This window comes from Taudactylus pleione, unplaced genomic scaffold (genome assembly GCF_031769625.1).
Source record: "Taudactylus pleione unplaced genomic scaffold, aTauple2 ptg000228l, whole genome shotgun sequence".
Classification (NCBI taxonomy): domain Eukaryota; kingdom Metazoa; phylum Chordata; class Amphibia; order Anura; family Myobatrachidae; genus Taudactylus; species Taudactylus pleione.
Genome location: NW_028284630.1, coordinates 2,967,861 through 2,993,837, shown reverse-complemented (window position 1 = coordinate 2,993,837; position 25,977 = coordinate 2,967,861). Strand labels below are relative to the sequence as shown.

The 25,977-nt window shown below is 38.7% G+C and overlaps 1 long non-coding RNA gene across 2 annotated transcripts in view; it reads right to left on the bottom strand.

Moving 5' to 3' along the window:
• Positions 1–25,977, bottom strand: part of LOC148517061 (uncharacterized) — a 125,907-nt gene that overhangs the window by 3,234 nt on the left and 96,696 nt on the right. The window contains exon 3 of one of the 2 annotated variants that reach the window (XR_015879333.1): positions 11,393–11,532. This is a non-coding gene — a long non-coding RNA (uncharacterized LOC148517061). The remainder of the gene's footprint in view (positions 1–11,392; positions 11,533–25,977) is intronic. The other variant, XR_015879334.1, reaches the window with a different exon arrangement.

The window sequence follows — 25,977 nt, the reverse complement described above, 5'->3', positions numbered from 1 at the left end:
AGGTGCAAATATAAATCCTTTTTCTAAAAAGGATGTTAATTACTCTTTCATTATATGATCAACAAGATTAAATATCTTTACTTATTTGGAGATGATTTAGATGAGTCTATGCTTTGTGCAATGGAATTTTTTTTTTTTTTTGGGGGGGGGGGGGGGGAGTTTGTACCTGTCTTGTACCTCTTATGTTTGAACTTTACTTGTACTGTAGAGTCCATCCTCTCCTGTCTAAAAATGTGGGTTAGGATTTCAATTATCTAGTTGATAAAACCTATTATGAATAGGTAGAGGTGCTCTGTTTCATACCATGCACAAGATTTTTAATCCTCCCTTGGTCTTTTCCTATTCTATTCTGAGGTAACATAATTCCTTCTGAACTTGTTCAATATAGATTAAGAATAATCCAATTTGCTTCATTTTGGCTGTGGGATATTAATTCCTCCACCTTGGTATCTAGAGAGATTCTGATTACTAGGAGTCCTTTGTCCCCTTATGGGCACTGGATCCCTTTTACATATAAATGGTGGAATATATTTTTCAATCTTGTTTTTAATAGGAATCTGTTCTTGTGTTTCAATATCTATTAAAAACATTGCAGTTTCTTTTAAATCACTATTATCTTGTTTATCTTTTTTTAAATAAGTTCTTTATCATACTTTTAGAAATTTAATTCATATTACTTTCTCCATTTATTTATAATCTGTTAAATCACAGAATGGTAATACTGTACATATGTTTTATATTTGGAAATTTCCTAAGATCCTTCTTGTGTTCTTCTATAATTAAATTAGTTAATTTAAAAGAATAGTTCTTAATAATCAAATCCCACTGATGTCTCTACTGTGATGTATTCTGACTTCTTCGAATAAACATATATACACTGGCACTTTGGCTTTATGGAATATATAAATTTTAATGAAGTACTCTATGTAGTATCTTCTCAGCTTTAACCTTAATTTGGAGATATCTGATATTAAGAAGGTGGAAGGTTTGTGGTAACCAATGGAGGTTGGATGATATGGTCAATTACTGCATATATTGTATGAGTGCATTAATAAAGGGGTTGGATACCTGACTAAACTTCATCTGTATGTGGATTGAAGACACATCTTGTTTCACAGTGTGCTGGTTATTAAACCTATTTATACAAAAATAATACACTATTAGACATGTTTATGTTATATTTTCTATGTCCCCATATGTAGAGGACACATATAGGAACATTTCGGCTGATTAATCTTCTCAGAAAATACTAGGAGTTTGGACTTCTTTCAAATATAAGTATTGTTTATATCAGTGGTTCCTAAACTTTTTGGAATCATGGCACCCTATAGTATCAGCATTTTCTTACAGCGCCCCATGTCAAAAGTATCTACTTAATTTGAGAAATTTTAGAAAAATGTATTAATCAAATTGTGCTTATCTATCATCCTTAGGTTCAGATATGTGGTGGTGGAAAGGGTTATACTTCTGCTTGTCCACATATTTTATGATTGGCAGCCATCAGCACAGGTTTTACCTATCACATTTCTTGCTGTTTCCAGAAGGTGGTCCATCCCTCCATTGTGTTTGTAATGATTAACCTCCAGGAGCGGGTACCATCTTCCTAATTTGCAGATGTGTTCTACAAAAAATCATCTAAGGTTTTGCCTCCTCTTCAGGAGTGGGATTGTCCCAATGATCTACAACCTAGCAAGATGCCACCCAGGGGTCATGTAGATCCTCCTTAGACCAAGCCATGAAAGAGTACATAGTAGAAAATGTATCATGCATATGTATTCGCAAATCTACATCTCTCAGAGGCATGGGAGTCTAAACTCCATCACCATCAAAAAAGCTATCCACTTCCCCTGATCTCTGATCTTTTGATAGAATTAAAGGGGTGGTCATATTTTACAAGAGTGATCTGTGTGGTGTCTATAATTTATTTGTATTTGCAAAGGGGGTGAGTGAAAAACTGCACCCGGGAAGGGTATTTGGTAATGCCCTTTTGCCTTTGTAATGCCACAACAATTATTAATAATTTGTGAACAAGATATATTGAGACCTACAGTACACTACTGTTCAGTCATGCTATACTTCGATGATATTTTGTTTTTTTTCTTAAGACCTAAATTCTCATTGAGTCAATGTAAAAGAAGTTCTCAACTTTACTGCAAACTGAAGAAGTGTGTTTTTGAGAAACTTAGTATGCTCTTCTTGGGTTATATTACCTCTGGTTCTGGTCTAAGTGCCAATGTGGACGCAATCCTCAAATTGCCTCAGGCGATTAGTCTCAAAGCAACATAAAGGCTCCTTGGGTTCACTAACTACTATGAGCAGTTTTTTTAATACTTATTCTACTGAGGTTACTCCCATCACTGCTCTCATATGCAAAGTTGCCAAGAAAGCAGTCCAAGCATTTCTCACTGTCAAAAATCACTGCTCTTATATGCTGGGATGCCAATGCCAAGATATAGCCAAGCGAAGCAGTCCAAGCATTTCTAGCTCTCAAAACTTGCCGCCCAGTACCTCAAATTTGCAACATGTCTCATTGTCCACCAGTCATGATCTATCATACAGGATCCAATAACACGAAGGCTGGCACCCTCGCACAACCCTTTGAAACTACAGGCAAAACCCCAACTGTACCCTTACCCATTCTGGGACTCTACTATGTGATAGATGCCACCCAAACTTGGATTGAAAATGATTTGCTCCTCTGACCATTTGCCATAACCTCTAAAGCTGGGTACAGTGCTCAAAATTCGCAGGTAACCATGGGATAAAGATAATACAACAGCTATTTTTTTTAATCATTTGTGGCCTACTCTGAGACATGACAATATAGAATTTGTCATGGCCTGGTTACAATGTGCTCAGCATAAGATACCTTATCAGCATCCTTCAGGTACTTTAATACCCCTCCCTATTTCAGAAAGACAATGGCACCAAATTACCATGGATTTTATCACAGATCTGCCTCCAGCAGATGGTTTACCACTATTTGGGTCACTGTGGAACACTTTTTCAAAGTGGCTCATTTCATTCCACTCAAAGGATATCCCAGATTCTTTGTTTTAACTGCTTTATTCATTCAAGAGATTATCAGATCATCTCTGGCAGTATACAGTTTATCTCTTTATTTTGTAGGACTATCTGTAAGAGTTTGGAAGTCTCCATATATTTCTCTTCTGGATATGACCCCAAAGCAATGGACAAATTGAAAGGGTGAACCAAGACCTAGAGACTGTCCTCCACATATTCATCTCTGAGAGATAATAAAATTGGACAAAACTCTTTTAATTGTACTTTAAAATAATTTGATTTGTTTTAAAAATATTATTTTTTTTTCTTTTCTTTTCATATCTGTCAAGCCAATATATTTTTAGTTACAAATTATTATAAAACACTCACTGGACTCATTCATCATTTTGCATATTGCCTTGTCACCATTAGTAACTTGAACTAACATTTAAGCACTGTGGGATTAAAAACCTAATATATCATATTTATTGCTGAAATCAGAAAACCTCTCCAGATAACTGTGTGTAAAGATCAATCGTTAAAACTAAAAACAAATTATATCAATTTGTGTTTCAAGGAACATGACTTAACATATATTCTGATTCTGTAATAAGAAACATACTTATACAGATTACTAAAAATGACTAATTTCAACTAGACTCTGTGCCATCGTGTATTCTTAAAATAGTTCCTTAATTCTTTAGTCACAAAATAGGTGTGTGTGTGCAAAAGACAACGAATATGCACTAGCATTATCTGTATTGATAATCTTATTTTTTAATTTTTTTAATCTACTGTATCTGTTTTACATGTACTTTCCAGCTCTCTTTTTTAATTTTCTCATCTCTCTTTTGACTTTTTTTCATTCTTTTTCTCTACCTGTTTTTACTTTTTTATTCTTTTCTTTTCTTATGACTCTATTTCTCCCTTTTTACTTTTTTATTTTTGTCACTCTTCCTGGACAATATGTACTAAACTTTGAGTAGTGATAAAGTGGAAAGTGATAAGGTACCAGCCAATCAGCTTCTAACTGTCATTTTACAAGCTGTGTTTTGAAAAGTGACAGGAGCTGATTGGTTGGTACTTTATCACTCTCCAAAGCTTAGTACATCTCCCCTCCTATCTCTTGCACTTTCTCTGTCTATATAGATCTTTGCATTTTATTTTTTTTATTTTTTTTCACACCCTTTGTCTTTCACTCTCATTTTTTCAACATTTTCTCTTTCTTCCTTTCTAATTTTTCTCTCTAATTATTTCTAATTATCTAGTTTTTTGTCTGTTTTACTCTTTTCACTATGCTTTTCACTCTCCTTTTCTGTGTCTTCTTTCTTGCTATCCTTTTTGTTCTCTCTCTCTCTCTTTCTCTTACTAATTCAAATCCCCCTTCTCTTTATTTGTTCTGTCCTTCACATTTTATTTACTGAATTTCTCATTTTTATTCACACTTAAACTTTTTATCTTCTTTGCACACATTCTCTCCATAGTATCTTTTTATTTTCCTTCATTCTATTCATTTCATTTTTTTCCCTTTTTTAATCCTTTTTTTCACATTTATTCTTAATTTTTCTCTCTCCTTTTCCTCTTTTCTATTTCCTTTTCATCATTTTCACTCCATTTCTGATTCTGTTTTTCTTTACTTTCTATTTTATTTTCTATTTAATTCTATTTTTCACTCTTATTTTAACTTTAACTTTTTCTGTATTTTTCCTGCTCTTCTGTCCTCCCCCTTCTCTTACTCTCTCTCACCCTCTTTCTCTTGCTCTGTCATCCTCCTGCCACTTTTTTGCTTGGATTTGTCAGTGGATCCGGACTTGAGTCTTTGGCAGGAGTGGGTTATGGATTGGATGTTTGGAAACTGGCTGGTCTGATATAGTTATGGCTCATGAGATGTAGTCTGAGGTTGAAGGAAGCTGAACAGTACTGGGGAATTGGCTGAGACCCAGAACAGAAGTGCAGAGTCTAACATGCTGGTGGTTTTCACCAGGCAACCCCACAAGGGAGTTTGGACTTAGCTGCACCTGACATGCAGGTAACAGTCCTCTGTTTGAGTTTCCCTGTTCTGGCAGCTGATGACTGAATCTCCAGGAAGGAACCGGACTGGATGACTCCAGGATGGTGTCAATGGTACAGGATATTGGACTGGAATCGATGGTATAGAATATCGGACTGGAACTAATGGTATAGGACTGTAACCAATGGTATAGGATATCAGACTGAAACTGATCGTAAGATATCAGACTGGAACCAATGGTATAGGATATCGGATTGGAATTGATGGTATAGGATATTGGACTGGAAACAATGATATAGGATATTTGATTGGAACTGATGGTATAGGCTCTCTGGAAAAGAACCAGATACTGGAACCAGGAGTGCAGTGAGATGGAAGTCTGCAAAGGAGTCACTGAGTAGAATGGAATATCTACAGGAGCTCTCTCTAATGCATCTACAGCTGAGCTGAAGACAACATTGAGAATCCTTATCAGAATCCCTCGGGGAACAAAGATTGGCTGCAGACATCAGGTGAGAGCAAACTGGTCTCCTGTTGGTGGATGAACAGTCACCTGATTCAGACTGTCATGGCTGTGCCCAGCAGTCAGTACAAATGCTTTACATGGAAGCCGGGGAGACTGCAGGAGGTGAGAAGAAGCTGCAGCTGGAGGGAGTCTGTCATGGAGTCAGAAGGAGTGAGGAACCAGGTAAGTGACCTGGTAGCAGCAGCAGCAGCAGCAGTGCAGTTTGTGACACCTCCTTTTTCTATATTTTTCTTGTTTTTTCCTTTTTTTTTCCTTTTTACTCTCTCCATAACTCTTAGATTATTGGGTAAATAATATGCTTAAGTGGAACTCTTAATTGTGCAATTTAAAAGTTAACATAATCCTCACCTGTATCCTTCTTATACATTCCACTCTCTGACTACTTAATTTCTCAATGTCCTTTTAGATAAAGAAGATTTATTAAAAATGAATTTTTACTATAATTTCTGTCAAGTACATTCACATTGTTTTATAACATGCAGACCATCTGAATGACTACTGTCCCAAAACATATTGGCAGACAAAGTGTTATGAGGCTGTAACTCAGACAGTAATTAGTTGTTGAAGTGCCACTGGAACATGTCATGCTAATGGAGTTGTTGTCTAACTACCAATTGTTGTAGATATCAGATTGAGAGACTTGTGAACAGTAAGAGCCATTTATTTCCTAAAAAATATTAGTGCGGGTATATACATTATAGGCATGAGAAAGAGAAATTATATCTTTCACCAAGGGATTTTTTTGCTCTCCAGGGATCAATTCAGCTTAATTTTGGATATCTTGTTATGAAGCACCACAACAGCTTTCAAGGCCCCATTATATGTGTTGGCCATTGTTAGGTGACCAGGATGCTGCTTGGTGTCATCACACTGGCCGCAATGCTGTCTGGTCCTGGCTGTTGCCTGGCAGCTTGGATGCTTTCTCCTTGTAGTACCTCAGTGTCTGCAGCATTTCTCACTACTACAATCAGGATTCCTGCAGCATAACTGACTGCAGTGTTCCAACAACTTTAGTATCTACCAGCATTTCTCGCCAATGCTATTAGGATTCCTACATCATATCTGCCTGCAGTGTTCAACTACCTCAGTGTCTGCCAATTTTAATTACTAGATGCATAAGTGTCGCTGGATATTTGTCATGCTCAGGCTATGCGGACCCTCTGCCGAGGTATTGGAAGATGTGGACCCAGGTTGGGAAAGGAACAGGAGGCAAGGGGCCTAGATAAATGAATTCCTCATCCACTAGCACAGAATGTTGTCTAGACCTGACCAAAGACTGGGAGGTGTTCACCAGTGACCCCTCCAAGAGAGGGAAGCCAACACTGAGGTGAGTAACGGCCAATCCTAGGCCACAACCCTTTCAGGGTGGACTCCGGACACCCACAAGGCTTCTCAGAAAGCTTTTAATGAAAAGTTTGAACAAACTGTAGAGCAAGGACATCAGACACCTTGATCCTTGCTCATTCTTCAGGTCTGTACCTCTTCCAGTCAATGAGATACTGAAGATGATTTAATCGGTGTCGAGAGTCAAGGATCTTCTCAATTTCAAATTTGACTCCCAATTGAGTCTGAACTTTAGGAGTCTTGGGTGGAGAACTCTGGAATTGATTAAGGATTAATGGTTGTAGAAGAGAACCATGAAATGTGTTGGAAATCTTCAATTGAGGAGATAGCTCCAATTTATACACCACCGGGTTGATACGGGCCAATAAAGAATGGAGCAGATTTCATGCTTGGGACCTTCAGCCAAATGTTCTTAGTTGTTCTTAGTTGACAGCCACACCTTATCTCCAATCTTCAGAAGAGAAACTGCAAGACATTTTCGATCTGCAAATTTTGTGTAATTACTAGAAGCTTTTTTCACGGAGGAGTGAATATTTTTCAATGTGTCAGATAATGATTTTACAAGATTAGTGATGGCAGGTACGTCTATGGGAGGTAAATTTTGGAAATCTGGAAAACGCGGATGTCTTCCATATAGTGCAAAAAAATGTAAAATTAGAAGAAGAGTGGTACCTAATATTGTGGGAAAACTCTGCCCATGGCAATAAATCGACCCAGTCATCTTGATAAGAAGAAACAAAAAGTCTAAGAAATGTTTCCAATTCCTGATTCACCCTCTCAGTTTGGCCATTTGTCTGCAGGTGATAGGCAGAGGAACACTTCAGTTTAATTCCACACGAGGCACATAAAGCCCTCCAGAATTTGGCCACAAATTGCAAACCTCGATCCAACACTATCTCCTTGGGTAGTCCATGAAGATGGAACATGTCAGGAATAAATATTTTGGCATACTGTGGAGCATAAGGAAGTCCCACCAATGGAATTAAATGGGCCATTTTTTTTAAATCAGTCCACTACCACCCAGAAAGTATTATGTCCCTTGGAGGGTAGTAATTCAGAGATAAAATCCATCGACAGATGAGTCCAAGGAACATCAGGAATAGTCAAAGGACACAATGGGCCAATAACTTTGTTGCACATGGATTTATGCTGAGCACACTTGGCACAAGAAACAACAAAACTCTGGACATCTTTCTTCATAGTGGGCACCAGTAGGAGCACTGTAAAAACTTAAAAGTTTTGAGTATGCCAGAGTGACCAGCAAACAAGGAGGCATGAGCCCAGGTTAATAAGTTCTTAGGCAACTGAGGTGCTACAAAGATTTTGCCAGGAGGAGGAGGAAGCAACTGGGTGTGAGCAAAGACAAGAAGATCCAGAATAGTATGAACTTGAGGTTGTTATTCTTCTTCCTGTGGAGGCAGAAAGGAATAGGAGAGTGCATCAGCCTTTTTAGTTTGATTTTAAAGAAAATTTTTTATCCTGGCATACAAACTTGAAAAACCTGGAAAAAAAAGAGAAAAGTGAGGTTGTCTGGCATTCAAACGATGAGCTGTCTTGAGATAAAGAAGATTCTTATGATCAGTGATGATAGTAATAGGAAATTTAGCATCTTACAAAAGGTGTCTCCATTCCTCTAGTGCCAATCTCATAGCCAACAATTCTTGATCCCCCTATGGCATAGTTCTTCTCAGCCAAGGAAAATTTATGAGAAAATAAACCACAATGATGATTCTTTCCATCTTCAGCCATAGAGTCAGAACAGCTCCCACTCCTACTGAAGAAGCATCAACTTCTAATGTGAAAGGAGCTGTGGTTGACAAAGAAATGGAGCTGTGGAAAAAGCTGTTTTGAGGACTTGGAAGGCAGCCACCATTGCTGGAGGCCAACGAGATGGAATAGCACCCCTCTTAGGGAGAGCCATGATGGGGGCAACAATCATAGAAAAGTTTCCAATTATTCTTCTATAATAATCAAATAAACCAAGAAACCGTTGGATGGCTTTCAAGGAGTGCGGTTGAGGCCAGTCTTGGATATCTCTTAATTTGTCTGAATCCATTTGAAGGAAATTTCCCGATATGACAGTTCAAAAAGGCATTTAGAGATTTTCCCATACAGATGATTACTTGACAAAATGGTATTATGGGACAAAACCTCTCTGACATGAAGGTGATGGGATTGCAGGTTCTCTGAAAAAATTTAAATGTCATCCAGATAGACTGCAACAAATTTGTAAAGGACATCTCAGAAGATTTCATTGATGTAACTCTGAAAAACTGCTGGTGCATTACACAAGCCAAAAGGCATCACCAAGTACTCATAATGGTCGTCTTGCATATTGAAAGTGGTTTTCCACTCGTCCCCTGTTTTGATATGGACTAAAATTGTAGGCTCCATGGAGATCCAATTTTAGTTAAAATGGACAGTCCACAAACCTTGTCAAAAAGCTCCGAGATGAGTGGTAAAGGATATCTATTTTTCACGGTGATTTGATTCAGCCCACGATAGTCTATGCAGGGTTTAATACTTCCGTCTTTCTTCTCAACAAAGAAAAATCTGGTCCCTGCAGGAGAAGAGGATTGTCTTATAAAACCTTTGGCTAGGTTTTATTTTATGTAATCAGACATAGTAGCTGTTTCCAGAACCAAAAGAGGGTAGATACGGCCACGAGGTGGCAGCTTCACAGGGATAAGATCAATGCCACAGTCTCAAGGGCAATGGGGAGGCAATTTGTTCACAGCTTATTCACAAAAAACTTTAGCGAAATCTTGATAAGGTTTTGGCAAACGAGAATCTGGTTTAGAAATAAATGATCAGATGTACAAAGCTTTGAGGAAGATTCAGTAGAGACTTGTTGGGTTTGTATTGGAACAACACCAGTCCAGTGTGAGGTTGTGGATTTTCTGCCAATGCAGAACTAAACCTAGAGCATGGGGAGTTTTAGGTAAAACCAGGAATTCTAACTCCTCGTGATGTAGGTATCCTACCCGCAGTGAAACAGGTAGAGTAACTGAATATATAACGTCTCCAAGGAGGATGTTGCCATCTACCCCAGAAATAGCCAACTTGCTTGCAAGAGTAAAAACTGGAATTCCTAGTTCATGTGTCAGAGATTATGAAATAAAACTCCCGGCGGCTCCAGAGTCCACTAATGCTTTAATATTTCTTGTTCGAGTCTTGAAACGAATAGACGCTGGTAGAAGACTATCCAACAAATGGGCAGGATTAGTTAATACCCCCTCCCAGATGCTCCCAGAGCCAGTTATGGTCTCTGGTTTCCTGAGAGAAGAGGACAAACTTTAAGATAATGATCAGGGGCTGCACAGTAGAGGCAAAACTTGTTCTGGAATTGCCAGGTCCACTCAGCCAGAGTCAAACAAGACCTGTTGATCTGCATAGGTTCCTCTTTAGTTGGTGGTGCAAGAGAGGAAGAACATGCAACTGTCAGAAATTGATCCTTGAAATGATCTTCACGCCCTTTACTAACCTGCCTTTCTCTGTGGCGCAAGTCTATCTTAATACATAAAAATATTACTTCCGATAGGGATTCAGGAACATCTCAATAGGCTAATTCGTCCTTCATTCTCTCAGATAATCCATGAAGAAATGCTGCCCTAAGTGCCTCATCATTCCAGTGATCTTCTGGAATTGAACCACATACTGGCCCATTATATGTGTCGAGGCAGTCTTGAATGAACAAATAAAACTTTCATAATTAAAGACAAGAGGATCAGCTTGCTCCCATAATGGGGAGACCCAGTCCAAGGCAGTCCCAGATAGTAAGAAGATGATGTATGAGGTAGTCACTTGAACTGTATCTCGCACTAATTGATGAAGCCCTGGCATCATCTAGGGCTTCCATCAAAATGCTCAGGAGAGGCCAACTGCAAATGAGATCTTTGAGTTACTGCTACTGGAGGATTTACAGGAGCAGATCCAGAATGAACAGGAAGTACAGTATGTGGCTAGAGTCAACTGAACGGAGAGTAATTGACTAGAGAGTTCCTGCAGATATCGAGCCATTTGGTGTTGAGCTGCCTCCTGATTCTCAATGCGAGAGGTGAGATCTTGTAATGCTCCTGCACCCTACGATCCAGCAGCTTCCATAGGGCCTGTACAGACTATCACACACAGGCTATAGTTAAAATACTGTGTATCCTATTTTGGTGCTCACCTACTTGTATATGAACTAGTATGGGAAACGGGATCTATATATATATATATATATATATATATATATATATATATATAACAGTAGAGATGCCCGGCACTCCAGGATAGTTGCAGTATTGCTGCGGTGCCCTCCCTGGGTGACAACACCCAAAATACGGATACAGGAATTTGCGGCACTCTGCAGGCTGGTAGTTAGAAGCAATAAAAGTCCTTTATTCCAACAACGTTTCGGGGTTAATCCCCAGTCTTCAAGGACAAACAATACAACCATATGACACAAAAGACAACAAATATATACCATAAATCACATGACATGAAAAACTAATCATTGTACTCACCTGGATAACGCCGTCCAATAGCGACACCGCTCCACGCGCCAGAAAAATTCACAACACTATACCGATGACGTCATCGGGCGGCGCCATTCCAGGGAGCAACCAATGTCTAATGTGGATGCATTGTCAGAGCAACGTGTCTGCTGCCGACAAAAGAGAAAACATATTTAAATGACATCACCAAATCGTGGTGTACACAAACTAAACAATTACTACCACTCATGCTGGCATAAACACATACATAGATTCCAGCATAGATTAAAACATTATGTAATGTAATTAAAACATAACCTGACTGATGGTATCAGACATATATAGATTGGGAATGGCTGAGACAAAAATCAGAAGATGCCAACTGTCACTAACTCTAACTAGATCTTACAAAGAACATTGCAAAAAAAATAAACCATTACAAAAAACATTGTAGTAATAAGGACTCATTTAACCCTTTAGGTGCCATCGTGTTTAACATGTGGATCCATTTACTTTCCTTTTGAAGGAGGATCTTGTTACAATTACCTTCTCTCATAGAGGCAGGGACATGATCAATAATAATTGATCGTATACTGGTAATATTATGTTTAGCTACCAAACAGTGGCGTGCCACAGATTGGTCACTGTGGCCAGATGTCAATGCTGCCTGGATGGCACTTCTGTGGAGTGCCATACACTCGCGGAATTGACTTTGGGTCTTACCAATATAGGACAATCTGCAAGGGCAGGTTAACATGTACACAACATATGTAGTTGTACAAGAAACCGAATGTTGAATGGAAAACTTCTTGCCTGTATATGGATGACAAAAATATTTCCCCACAGAGAGGGAGCGACAAGTAATGCACCCCAAACATCTGTGGTATCCTGTTTTGTGACTAAGGAAGTGGGAAGGATGGGCTGTACCCATTCCAGTAATATCCAACTTTGCAACATGATCACGTATGTTTTTCCCCCTGGTATAACTAGGTATTAATTGTTTATTATAAAGGGAAGGTAGATCAGGGTCACTATTCACTACAGGCCACCACTGTTTCGCTTTTTTGGTGGTGTTAGTACTATTGAGATTGAATCTATTAACCCAGGGGGCAAAAGAGCTCTAGACTTGCTTTTAGCTTTTAAGGTTATTGCACGTGGGATACTCATAACCTTATTTTTTAATGTATTTAGTTCAGGTCTATTGTAACCATGGGCTACAAATTTGTTGACCATATCGTTAAGGGCTTTCTCCACTTTATTGGGGTCAGAAGTGATACGTCTGACTCGCAACAATTGCGAGTATGGTAAGCCCCTACATAATGGTGCTGGGTGGAAGCTCTCATTTCTGGGGATGTAATTCCTGTCAGTGCTTTTAAAGAATATGGTGGTAGATATAAGTTGATAAGAAAAGCTTTTATTAACGTCTAAATACTGAATGGACTCTGGACTGATGTTAAAAGTCAATTTGACTACTCCTTTGGAAGGTTGATAACTATAGATTGAATAGGACACTACGTATTAAGGAACATTTTGACCTATCGCCTGCGACACAATCTAATCTGGGAGCAGATGACATTCCCCCCCAACTAAAATTGATTAGACCTAGATCCAAGTTTGACCCTACCACTCATAATGCCTCGATTAAATAATTTGCCAGAATGCTAGACACAGCAGGACAAGTTTCCATGCTGCGGACGATGCCGATATAGATCATACTTTGAGTTGGAGACTCCTGCTGTGGCTGTGTCCTGGGGTACTGCGCATGCGCTGCAGTGGATGGTCTAGTGGGGCACAAGGCTAGGTGTTGCCGGGAGAAGCTGGAACGCAGGAGCCGGCTGTATCTCATTGCGTTACTTCCGGCTGTGAGTTCCACGGCGTGTGAGAGCAGGTGTGAGTTACATGTCACTACTTAAGGGGTCAGTGCATTGTGTATGTTGGTTTCATTTTCTGTATTGGCTTGACAAAGGGGGTTATACCCAGAAACGTTGCTATCATTAATACATGTGTTTATACTCACTGGAGCCTCCGAGTGCCGATTGTTTGTGTTGGACTTATGCAGTGTTTATCGGAGCACCAGAGCACATATTCATTTATTCCTCTTGGATTGGAGTGCCAACAAAACTGTCTTTATTTACCATAGCGGTGTGTATGGTTTGCACATTGCTTACGTTGTGAGGCACCAATGTTTTGTGCTGTATACATTTTGTCTGTGGATCAGCGTTGACAGTGATTCTATATACATTTGGTGCAACAGCCATTCATTTATTCTACATCATGCAAGGAACATCATCCATTTATGAATCAGCTGGTTGCAGTGGTGTTATTATGCCAAGAGGTGAAACTTTCAGCTATTCTGAAGCTGAAATTGAAAACATTGTATTTAAAGACATAGTAACCATTAATGATCAGGAAATGAGTGGAGAATATTTATATAACCAATTGTTTAAACTGAAATGTAGAGAAATTGACTTTTTATTACACGGAGTACCTTTATCTGAATACTACAGAGAAAAAAAAGATCCCCCAGGGATTCAGGGTAAAAAACACCCCTACTATTGGCCGCCATAATCCAGATTTTGTGTGAAAATGGACCGCTATTTTAAATAAATGTGCATTAGACCTTATGGTTCTTGTTGTTGAGGAAGCGGGCAATGAGCTTAAAACAACTAAAAAAAAAAAATCAAAGATTTTGAAAAATCTCATATTAAAACTTTTGAGGATGATCCTAGTTGCAATTGGTTACAAAAATTAGAACAACAGTATGATCAGTACAAGAGAGATTTATTGAAATGTAAAAACAACAAAAAATTGTCTGTGGATGCGGACTATGAGGACAATAGGGTTTATAGGTGGCTTATGGGTGACATCAGATCTGGACAAAGAAATGACTTTAGAGAATGCCGTAGACCGTGGCAATCCAGTAAATCACGTAAAACGGGACAACAATCCATATTTAGGGTCTCATTCAGACCCGCTCGCGAGCGCAGGACGCTCGCAAGCGGGTCAATGGTACCCAAATGCACATGCGCATGACGGGAGGGCCCTGATTCAGAGCGGGTGCTCTGGTCAGAGTGTCCGGCTCTGAATCAGGCCCATAGCCACAGTGATAGTGACTTTTTGCTAACGGATTCAGATGAGAACATCAGAACACAGTCGGTCCCTTTAGATCAATCAACTTTGTCAAAGGAGATTACTACAAGCACAAGGCCACCCGCAGGGGTGGGCAAGGGCAGAGGTGGAAGAAAAACAACCAAAAAAACAACATAAGTTTCAATTTGTTGGATAGAATCCTGAGTGAGATGGAAATTAGTGTATTACAGAAAGGCTTATCTTTCGTGCCCACAAATTTCCACGACGACTTTCACTGGAAAAAAGATGTACATGCCTTTTCACGTAAATTATGTCTAAAAGAATTTTTCAACATAAACAACAAGCAACTTCTACTGAACCAGTTAATAGATTTCTTATTAACAGATCTCACTCAACATTTGATCCTGCTTCAAATAACTCTTCTTTAAGAACTTTCAGTAGACTATTAGATGAATCAGTAACTCGTTTTCCAGAGACTCCAGGTAAAATTTGCATGAATCTATCTAAAAGTGAACGGTTAGCACTGAGGAATTTGAGGGCATACGTAGATATAATTATACGACCCGCAGATAAAGGCGGGGCTATTGTCGTGCAAAACCTCGCCGATTATCGCTCTGAAATCCAGCGGAACATGGAATATATACTAAACTCTCCAATAATCCAACTATGGAATATCAAAATTAACTTTTGATTATCTTGTCTAGAGCAAAAGATGAAAAGTTAATTTCTGAAAAATTATTTAAAGCTCTATATTGTGAATATTCTATTGTTCCTATTCTGTATACACTACCTAAACTCCATAAGGATGCCACCTGGGAGACCTATTGTCTCTGCGAGAGACTCTTTGTATCAACCTGTTGCCCAGTTGTTGGATTAGATTTTGCAACTGCTCCTTCTACTTGAAGAGTCCTTTTTGAAAGATACAAAATTTTTTTTGAAATTATTGATTGATATTGACAAGGTTCCTGATAATATGCTACTCTGCTGCCTGGACGTGTGTAGTCTCTACACTTCAATACCTCATAATGATGGACTGATTGCGATGAGAGAGTTCTTATTACAATATCTGCCATCTAGTAGTTTTGATCATTAATTATTTCTTACTCTATTAGAGTTGACATTATCTAGAAATTTCTTTTTGTATGATGGAGAATTCTACATCCAAAATCGTGGCTGTGCTCTGGGTTCTGCATGTGCTCCATCCTATGCAAACATATACATGTTTCATCAAGAAAAAATTATGTTTTTATGTAACCCTAAAGCATAACCATACATTTTTCTTTACCGACGATACATTGATGATGTTTTCATGTTGTGGACGGGAGGGGTGGATCAACTTGTAAAATTGATTGATGATATTAATAGTATGAATACAACTATTAAGTTTACATATCAATTTAGCTGTGAGGAGATTAATTTCCTTGATGTTAATATCAAAATCAAAGATGGAAAAATCATTACAGATGTTTATCACAAAGATACTGACAGGAATACCTTCCTGCTATCTACAAGTCACCATCCCTTAGCCCTTAAGAGAGGCATTCGGCTATCTCAAATGATGCGGTTAGCACGTATCACCAGTAATAGACATGTTCTTCCAGGGATTTTGGATGATTTGATTGACAAGTTTCTAGCCAGGGGTTACAACAAAAGCGTATTGCTGAAACAAAAGGCTAAATTATGACAGATATCCAGAAAGGATTTATTGAAACCAAAGGCTAAGGATTCCACAAAAATTCTACCTTGGACAAGTGAATTTACAGTGGCAAGTCCCGTTATTCACAGAGCCACTAAAGCCTTGTGGCCAATCGTCTCTTCAGACAAGCATTTACCAGGGTTGAAAGAGATTGGACCCATTACAGCCTTTAAACACAGCAAAAATCTTAGAGATATCCTTGTACGCACAGACATCACGGATATGAACATTCCATGTACCCCGAATGTGTATACTAAACCAGCAGGCTGTTATAAATGTCATAATTGTGTTATGTGCTCATATGTCATCAGTGGTAAAAAGTTTAAACATCCACACAGATACATCATCTATGATATCCGACACGTATTGACATGCACCACTACACATGCGGTGTATGTGATTATATGTCCATGTAATTTGTATTATGTTGGACAAACTATTCGTAAATTTCGAGAAAGGATGGCACTCCATCACTTGGCGATCAAAACTTTACTTTCTGGCAAAGAATGTGAACAGCCAGTGGCACGGCACTTTAAAGAGGCCAACCACACATTGGTATCACTTAGGTACCGGCACATGATCAATGATTATATACCTAGGAGAGGTGGAGATAGAGCTAAAATTCTCATAAAGAAACCCAGTGGATCTTTAGATTAGATACAATTTCACCCAAAGGGCTGAATGATAAGATCAATTGGAATGCTTTAACTTGATATGATTCAGGACTACACTGTGGTTTTGAACTTACAGTTAGATTTAGTAGAAATTGGCTTGGGCATTTTTCTCTTTAGTGTCATAATCCTTTGGATGCTTTACTATGTCTTTTCTCTATATATATGTCTTTTAGTGTTTGTTATTTATTGGGTGATGGTCATTCACTTATTGTTACCCTTAGTTTCCATGCTGCGGACGATGCCAATATAGATCATACTTTGAGTCGGAGACTCCTGCTGTGGCTGTGTCCTGGGGTACTGTGCATGCGCTGCAGTGGATGGTCTAGTGGGGCGCAGGCTAGGTGTTGCCAGGAGACACTGGAATGCAGGAGCCAGATGTATCTCATTGCGTGACTTCCGGCTGTGAGTTCCGCGGCGTGTGAGACCAGGTGTGAGTTACATGTCACTACTTAAGGGGTAAGTGCACTGTGTATGTTGGTTTCATTGTCTGTATTGGCTTGACAAAGGGGGTTATACCCCGAAACATTGCTGTCATTAATACATGTGTTTATACTCACTGGAGCCTCCGAGTGCTGATTGCTTGTGTTGGACTTATGCAGTGTTTATCGGAACACCGGAGCACATATTCATTTATTCGTCTTGGATTTTAGTGCCAACAAAACTGTCTTTATATATATGAAAATTAATTTATTGATACAATGTGGAGACATTTTTTCAAAATGATAAATATTTAAATATTAATATATAAATATTTAAGATATTATAAGGACCTAAAATTAATTAAGACCTTGTGAGAAAATATATAAAAATATTTGCCATATCAAAAACCATCTGAATCAATAAAGACATTGTAAAATAAAAGTACATTGTAAAATACATAAATAATTCAAAACATGAATAATAAGAATCAATTAAGCATTTGTAAAAATGTAGTACACTTCATCAATAATATTAATCAGTAGTCTTGTCCACAGCAGCTTTGACAGGTATAAAGTTATCCTTTTAAAAAACGGTGTTTGTTTCTGTGAGATCATATCTCCTGTATTTAATAATTATCTGGGGATTGTTACATGGTGTCCAGTTCCTAGTAGTAATGTATAACGATTTTGGCAGTTGTTACTATTGTTTTATCCTGGAAATGAACTAAGTTATAGCGTTCCCTTGTGTCCCGGGGTTCACGTGTGTAAGTGTTTTGGTGCGATCTTACCAGTAAGTCGGCGGCTGTGCTGGTCCTTTGTGGTATGTATGAAGGCAGGCAGCTGGAAAGCTCTCCCAGTCCTCGTTGCTGATGAACTTTTCTCAGTGGCGGTGTCCTCGTCCTCCTCGTGCCGTCCGTACTTTACACGGTAATCGGAGACTTGGGGTTCCTCATCTGTATCCTGCGGTCATCTGGGTGGGTTGGTGTCTGGGGGTGTGACCAATGCGTTTCGCACGTTAGTGATGTACGTGCTTCATCAGGGACTCTGCATTCAGTCTGTGTTTCATGGGTATTTGTAGAGGAGTTGCAGGTGTTCTTTCCTGATTGAAGTGCTTGATTAGGGTGTCAATCATTGTTACTCCTCAGGCTGTTGAACATTGTTACTTCACAGGATGTGGAGTTGTAGTTGTACTTATATTACAGAATTATATAGCAAAAATTATCTAAATTATATATAAAAATTAGAAGTGGAGATAAATAAAAATTATACAAGATGAGTGTAAATAGCTACTGTAAATCCATATAATGGTGAAAAATGAAAATAGATGTAAAATAAATGTAAACAGAGAATTATATATATATATATCAATGAAAAATATTCTGATTATGTATGTGATATGAGACATAACAGTAATGTTCATAGTTTGAAATCTATGAATTTGAAATCTATATTAGTGTACATTTATTATTGCTCGTGATGGTATTTAAGTTTTCTTCCTTATGTATTATCTTTTCCATTTTCCCTTGTCTTCTTCCCTTTTTCCCTTTGTCTTCCCTTTGGCTTTATTCTTTCTATTTTATTTCGGAGGAGTTGATTATCCACGTCAAGCTTTCCAAGTGGAGTTATTACAATACCTAATGTTCCTGAGGGATTCCCCTCTTCAGTACTTGTTAGGCCTCATCCTGCTTAGCTTCCAAGGTCGGATGAGATTGGGCGTACCATGATAGTTTGATTGTAAATATTTCCTTGGTGCTTTCTGTGGTTCTCCTCCTCCTTTACTCATGTTTGTAGCTTCTTCAGCACAAGGGGTGGTCTTCTTAATCTTTTAGGAAGCTTGAAAGCTCAAAGTCGATATTTAGGCCTTTTGGAGCTAACATTTTCAATTGTATATCCAACGGCTTTCTTCCTTTGACATCATTTCTAGATAGTTCCCTCCTCTCCAGGGGGTCTTGACTCTTTTAATAGTAATAAACATCAGTTGTCCTTGGTCATGATTGTGCAGTGTCCTGAAATGATTTGAGACACTATGGGCCTTATTCAGACCCGGTCACGAGCGCTGAGCGCTCGCAACCGGGTCGATGTTTGCCTACTGGGTATGCGCACGTCGGAGCCAGCTCTGACGTGCGCATGCATGAGACCAGGCTAGCGAAGGGTGCTCCGTTGCTATGGGCCTCGCACCAAAGTGGGCGAGCTGTCGATGGTGATTGACAGCTCACCCCATTTGGGAGGCGGGCAGGGCAAATGGAGGCGTTCCTGATGGCATGCTTGCTGTTTGGAGGCGGCCCCACTGATATCAGCAATGATGTCAATGGGGAGGTTCCTTCTCGATCAGAGTAGGAAGCTCCCTGGGGCTTGCGCTAGCCGAGACCCAACCTTAGGGTCTCATAGCAAGTCCCGATGGTCTTGATGCAACCATCCTTACGCTGACCTTTCTCATAGTGCAGCCTACATATTGTAGGCCACATGGGCATGTAAGGAGATATATTACCCCTTTGCTATCACAGGTGAGTTTATCTTTGATATTATGTTCTTCCTTTGTGCTGTTTGATGTGAAACTGGTTATAGATGTTGTTTTGGCATTTCTACTTGTTTTACAGGCTTTGCATCTTTTACAATAGTAAAATCCCGATTTATTTTCTGTCATCCAGTTAGTTTGGTTCTCCTTCAGTGTTGGTATGAAGCTCTGGACAAGTTCTGTTTTTATAGTGGGTGCTCTCCTGAAAATAATACTTGTTTTGTCTTCCAGAATGGCTTTTAAATCTTCATCTTTTAAGAGAATAGGCCAAAGTTTTTTAATAATTTTTGTTATTTTGTTGTGTTGATTATTGTATTGTGCTATGAATAGAGGTTGTTTGTCCTTCTCTTTCTCTTCCTTCTTTTTACATTTAAGAAGTTCTTCCCTGTCTGTTCTGGCTGCCACTGCCATCGCTTTCTCTATTGATTCTTCATCATATTCCTTCTCTAGGAATTTTATTTTCATATCAGAAACTTGTTCTTCAAAATCTGTGATTTTTGAACAGTTTCTTCATAGCCTTTTAATTTGTCCCATCGGGATGCTCCTGATCCAGTTTGTATGGTGATTGCTTGTAGGAGGGATAAAGTTGTTACAGTCACTGGCTTAAGGTAGGTTTTAGTTTGGATTTTTTCTTTTTCTATAAAGTTAGTAAGATCTAGAAAGTCTAATGATTGTTTGCTAGATGTTCCTGTGAATTCTAAGTTCAGTTGATTTTGGTTTATGTATTTAGTGAAAATTTCCAGTTCACTGGGTGTTCCTCCCCAAATCATCAGTATATCATCTATATACCTTTTCCAGATGATAATTTTGTCTTTGTGGGGGTTGTTGTTCCATATGAACTTTATCTCCCAGTTACTCATAGCTAGGGGCAAATTTCGTCCCCATAGCTGTTCTGCAAACCTGTCTATAGTAGGAGTGTCCAAACCAGAAGTAGTTGTGGTTAAGTATAAATATGATTCCTTTGAGTATGAAATCAGTTTGTTGTTCAGGCATTTTGGATTCCCTATCCAAGATTGTTGTAATTGCTTCGCATCCATCTTCATGTCCAATGCATGTGTATAAAGATTTCACATCATAGGAGACTAAAGTGTATTCTTCTTTCCATATTATATTTTTAAGGGTTTCCAGTGTTTGGGTGGTGTCCTTTAAGTGACTAAATTGAGTAGTCACAAACAGTTGAAGTATTGAATCTATATATTCGGCAGATTGGTGGTTAGAGATCCAATTCCTGAAATTATCGGGCATCCTGGTGGGTTCTTTTGGTTCTTGTGTACTTTAGGCATTAAGTAAAATACAGGTGTCCTTGAAACTTGTTGTCTGATGTATTGGTATTCGGGTTTGTTTAATATTCCTTCTCTTAATCCTTTGTTGATCAGATCTTCCATTTCTTTTTTGTATGTCCCAATTGTGTCTGTTTTCAATAGTTCATATGTTTCTTTATCTGATAGAGTTGTCTCTTCTTCATCATATTTTTTTCCTGTCCAAAATGACTGTGCCTCCCCCTTTATCTGCTGGTTTAATAACCACATTCTTATTCTCTTTCAGGAGTTTTAGGCTTTTTCTTTCTTCTGCAGATATATTCATCTTTCTTTTTGCCTTCTTTTTCTTTTTCTTGTCATTCAAGTTTTCCAAATCAGATTCTACCAGCTTCTGAGATGCTTCAATCAGAACTCCTCTTGGTTTTGGATAGAAGCTTGATTTTACCTTCAGATTTGTATGTGTGAATACATCATTATGTTCTGTTTCTTTTTCTATTTTTCCATTCTTTTGTTGTTGAAAAACATTTTTTAGACTGATTTTTCTGATGTATTGTTGTAGATCAATGTATGTGTTGAAATTTTCCATATTTCTGGATGGGGCAAACATAAGGCCCTTATTGAATATGCTTGCTTCTGTGTCTGGGAGGGTGTGTTGACTGAGACTGTAGATGCCTGTAGTTTTTATTTCTTCTTTATCTTTTCTTTTTGTTTTTTTGTGAGTTGTTGTAATTCTTCCTCCTCTGGTTCATCTTCTGATTTTCCTGCATTTCTGGAGTGTTGTTTTCTTTTTTGAGCATGAGTTATTCTTAAGTCCGGTAGGGTTCCCTCCCGTAGAAATTCTAAAAAACCTCTAGATTTGTCCCTGCATCATCGTTCACCTCAGTGTTGGAGGTGCTTTGTATTGAATTTCTTTTCCTATCAAGTTTTTCTATTAGTGTCATAATTTTTTCTCCTTCTTGTCATTCTGCCTCTTCCATTCCTTTCCTGAAGTTCTCTCTTACTCTGCCTGTTTTGAGAGCATTGGAGATTTTACTATTTTCATAGTTACAGTGTTTTGGCATATATGGTTGGTATATTCTGTCTTTCCCTGTGTATTTTGGTCTATGCTTGATGAGTGGTGATCTATGATTCTCATTCACTTCATTGGTGATTGATTTTTCTGGTTTGATGATCATGTGTGTACCTTCCTCTGTTTTCTTTATTAATTTTTAAATTTCTTTTACATGTTGAGTAGTTAGAGTGTTGTTGGTTCCAGTTGTTTTGGTATAGTTTTCCATTATGGTTGTTCCACCTGTTGTTGTCAATTCTATTATGCTGATCCTCTGCTGAGATATTGAAAGATGTGGACCCAGGTTGGGAAAGGAAAAGGAGGTGAGTGGCCTGGATAAATGACTTCTTTATCCACTAGTACCAGATGTTGGCTGGACCTGACCATAGGTCTAACTTACAGGGAGGTGTTCACCAGTGACCCCTACAAGTGGGATTTGGGCTTAAGCTGCACCCAGTAAGCAGGTTGTGGCCCTTTGGACAGGTATCTGGCACAAGTGGGAAATGGAAGTACATTTATCACAGGGAAAGCAAAGGAAAAAGATAATGGAAGTTTTTACTGAGGTAATGTAATCAGTATTGATCCCACTCTCTAGATGCATTCGCTCTCAGCCATCAGCTGCCAAAGTATGCAAATCCCTCGATCGCACGGCAAGACATTAGCATGCCAACTCTGTCTTGGTGTGCGATCACGGTATGTATTTAGACACCCATCAGCTTGTCACAAGACACCCACTTTCCCTTAGTAACACACATCATCTCCAGGAAGTGTATGAAACAATCGGTGACATCGAGTACCATCAGACCCTTATGCAGCAATTGTAACTGACCATAACCTACCGCAAGCACTGCGAGTGCTATTGTGTGTAATTTAGCTATGTGACGTGTAAGCTGATGCTGCAACTTAATTATGTACGCCCCTGAATGGCATTCAGATGCACAGACATGCCTGCATTCTCACCACCACACCCCCATTTCCATCGACCATCCCCTGTCACCACCCACAAATGGCTCATCCTGTCACTCATTCTAGCGAGGTGTCTGTGTACAAGGGGCAATTGCTTCATGATTGCAGTGACAGGTTTGCGCACGTGCACTGCGTCTTATATGCATGCACAGATTGATAAAATTGGCAGGCTATGTGCGAACGCATCCTAGCGAGCAGGTCTTAATCAGGCCCTAAGTACACACACTGTGGCTTCTGAAGCAGAACTGTCACAGGTGATGACTCTAGGAGATTGTACTCAGTAGACGTAGTGAGTACACACCGTAGATAAACACTAGGAACAAGTCACTAGAAGCAACAGAGCTTGGGAACGCTACAATGGCAAGTCTTCACTGGAAGTAACAACATTGTACAGGCAACATCCTGTTGTCCAGAGCCCTGTTACATACCCTAAGGTAGCAGTCCATTGGAGGATAGTTTCAGCTGACAGCAACCAATGCTACCATTGGGTAAAGGGCAAATCAGAATATAGACTGTCATTGCTGTTTCCTTGACGGTAACTGCAGAAACCACATGGAGCGAGCACATGGATGTCCTAGCAGATGCCAGGTATAATCCTCAGCAGGTCACCTGCAGCCGCACCTGGTGTCTGACCACTCGGGAGGTCAGGGGAAGCCAGCGCTGAGGTGAGTAATGGCTGATTCTAGGCTGCAACCTGACAATATTGATGTATGGAATCCATAATTCGTTCAGACAAACCAATCAATCACTATTTACTGCCAGCTGACCAGAGCCTAAATTCAGAGCAGTATTCTTCTTCTGTTCTGTTGCATTGCATTAGGGAGCGCAAATAAGATTAATCTCAATCTAACCAATCGGGGTCATTGTAAAGTAAACCCTGGGCCTCAAAGAAAGAGTTCACTGACCGCAAAGCAGAATGGTCAGGCCTTAAGCCATAGAATATATATGTGTTTAGATTTACCTAGTTAATCCTTGATGCAAATTAAAAAGGTTATTAATTTGCTACTTAGCAATGGATATACAATGCTACACGTATAAAGATATACAACATATGAACATTTGCTTCTCTCCCTTTCTCCTCTCTTTTGCCAAAATGTTTAGGTTAAGACTACATGTACGTATATTTATACATACAGTATATAAAAAGGAAACACATGCTATGTTATTGATACTGTACATTCAAGTTTTAGCTCAAAGTCTGTAAGCCACCAAAAAACTTTCCAAGACTGAAGACTATATTAGGGATATGTTTCGAGGTGTAAAGTCAACAGCACATTATATCTTGTTCTTTCATCTAAAAACCTACAAGATTGATACATTTGACATAAGTAGGTCTTATAAATGTCTAGTTATTTATTTCAAATAGTCTGCAATAACAATTTATTTTTGTATTTCACCAGGCAATGATGCTGAGGCCCAGAAGCTCCAGCCCAAGAGAAGGAGAGGCCTGTGGAGTACCAGCATGAACAAGAACAACTCCCACCAGAAGACGGGAGATCAGAAGTATGGATGGCCAATGAATGGATCCATCAACGGCAATGTACAAACCATAGACTGAAAACCATAAATGATTTGAAACATCAATGGGCATCCATACTGTGGGACATGTGAATGCAGTTGGTCAATCAGAAAAGGTGTGTATGGCTAAGTAGGGTGTGATGGGGTGGGACTGAATACCCTGTGCTGTGCAGTAAAAAATATTGGATTGTCACCATCAAATTTGGAGTAAAAACATCGGTCCTCTGCCATCATTGGCAAACCATTAATAGTTTTGAACTATTGATTGTCAATGGCCATCCCTTAGAAGAATTCCAATAGTTGGAGGCAGTGACATTGGAGGGCCAAGAGGAGGATTTGCAGCCAATGGATATTCAGAAGGATGAGTCATATGAGACTGTGTCTGAAGGTAAATAAAATTCTGTATTTGTCCTGTTTGCTAGCTCTGTTTTTCCCTGCTGTAGGCATAACACCATACATATTGGCCAAGACAATTGATAGAGTAGGTGTCACTTCATACAGAGTGTAGGTGTGTCATTGTGTCAACTTATGCTTTCTTAAGCTACCAACCCCACTCCCCAATCTATGAAATGATTATAGAAATAGCTCTGTGAGGCATGAACATTTTGCAAGTTGTACTCCAATGGCATTCAGTAAGAACAAATCAAAAAGTGCCAAAAATAACCATTCATAACATTGATATATGTAGTGTTGAAGTACTGAATATATGTATTAACCATTGAAAAAAAAATGAATGCTTTAGTAATATTTCCTATTTCCTCTACAAATGTTTCTGAGAACTAGTTGCCGCTATCAGTTTGAAGGCACCGCCAGAGGGCTTGTCTGCAGGGCCTGTTGCAAGAGATCATTAAAATGCAGACCTGCTGCACAATATCCTGCAACATACTGTATAGATTTTATGAAGGATAACATCTGATCTATTTGGTTGACATTTAAAAAAAAAAAGTATATTAATTTTCATAAAAATACATGGAAAAAAATTGTAAGACGTTTTACATATTTTTTCATATCTGACTATTTCTTTCCAAATACATTTGTTTAGATCAAATGACGTTAATCTATTTATCATTTATAATGTGATTAAGGTTGCAGGGACAGCAGCGTGTACATATTCCTATATATGAAAGGTCATTATAGTGAAGGTGCACAAGTGTTTATTAGATGAAAATAGGGCAATGATACAGTTTAAGTTTGTAAAGACATGGGTACAGGTGTAAGAAAAAATATACATGTAAGAATTGTCACATTGTTTATTTAATATATTTTGTGTTATACAGAAAAAATTATTGTAGTTTAATAACAAGTCACATTATAGTTGTTGCAGGAATTCTACTTCTGTAGTGTTCCTTGACAAAAGAGACTAAAATAACAATGGTTTGTGAGGATTAATAAATATAGTAAATAAGAGTGTTGTTACATTAGTGCACAAA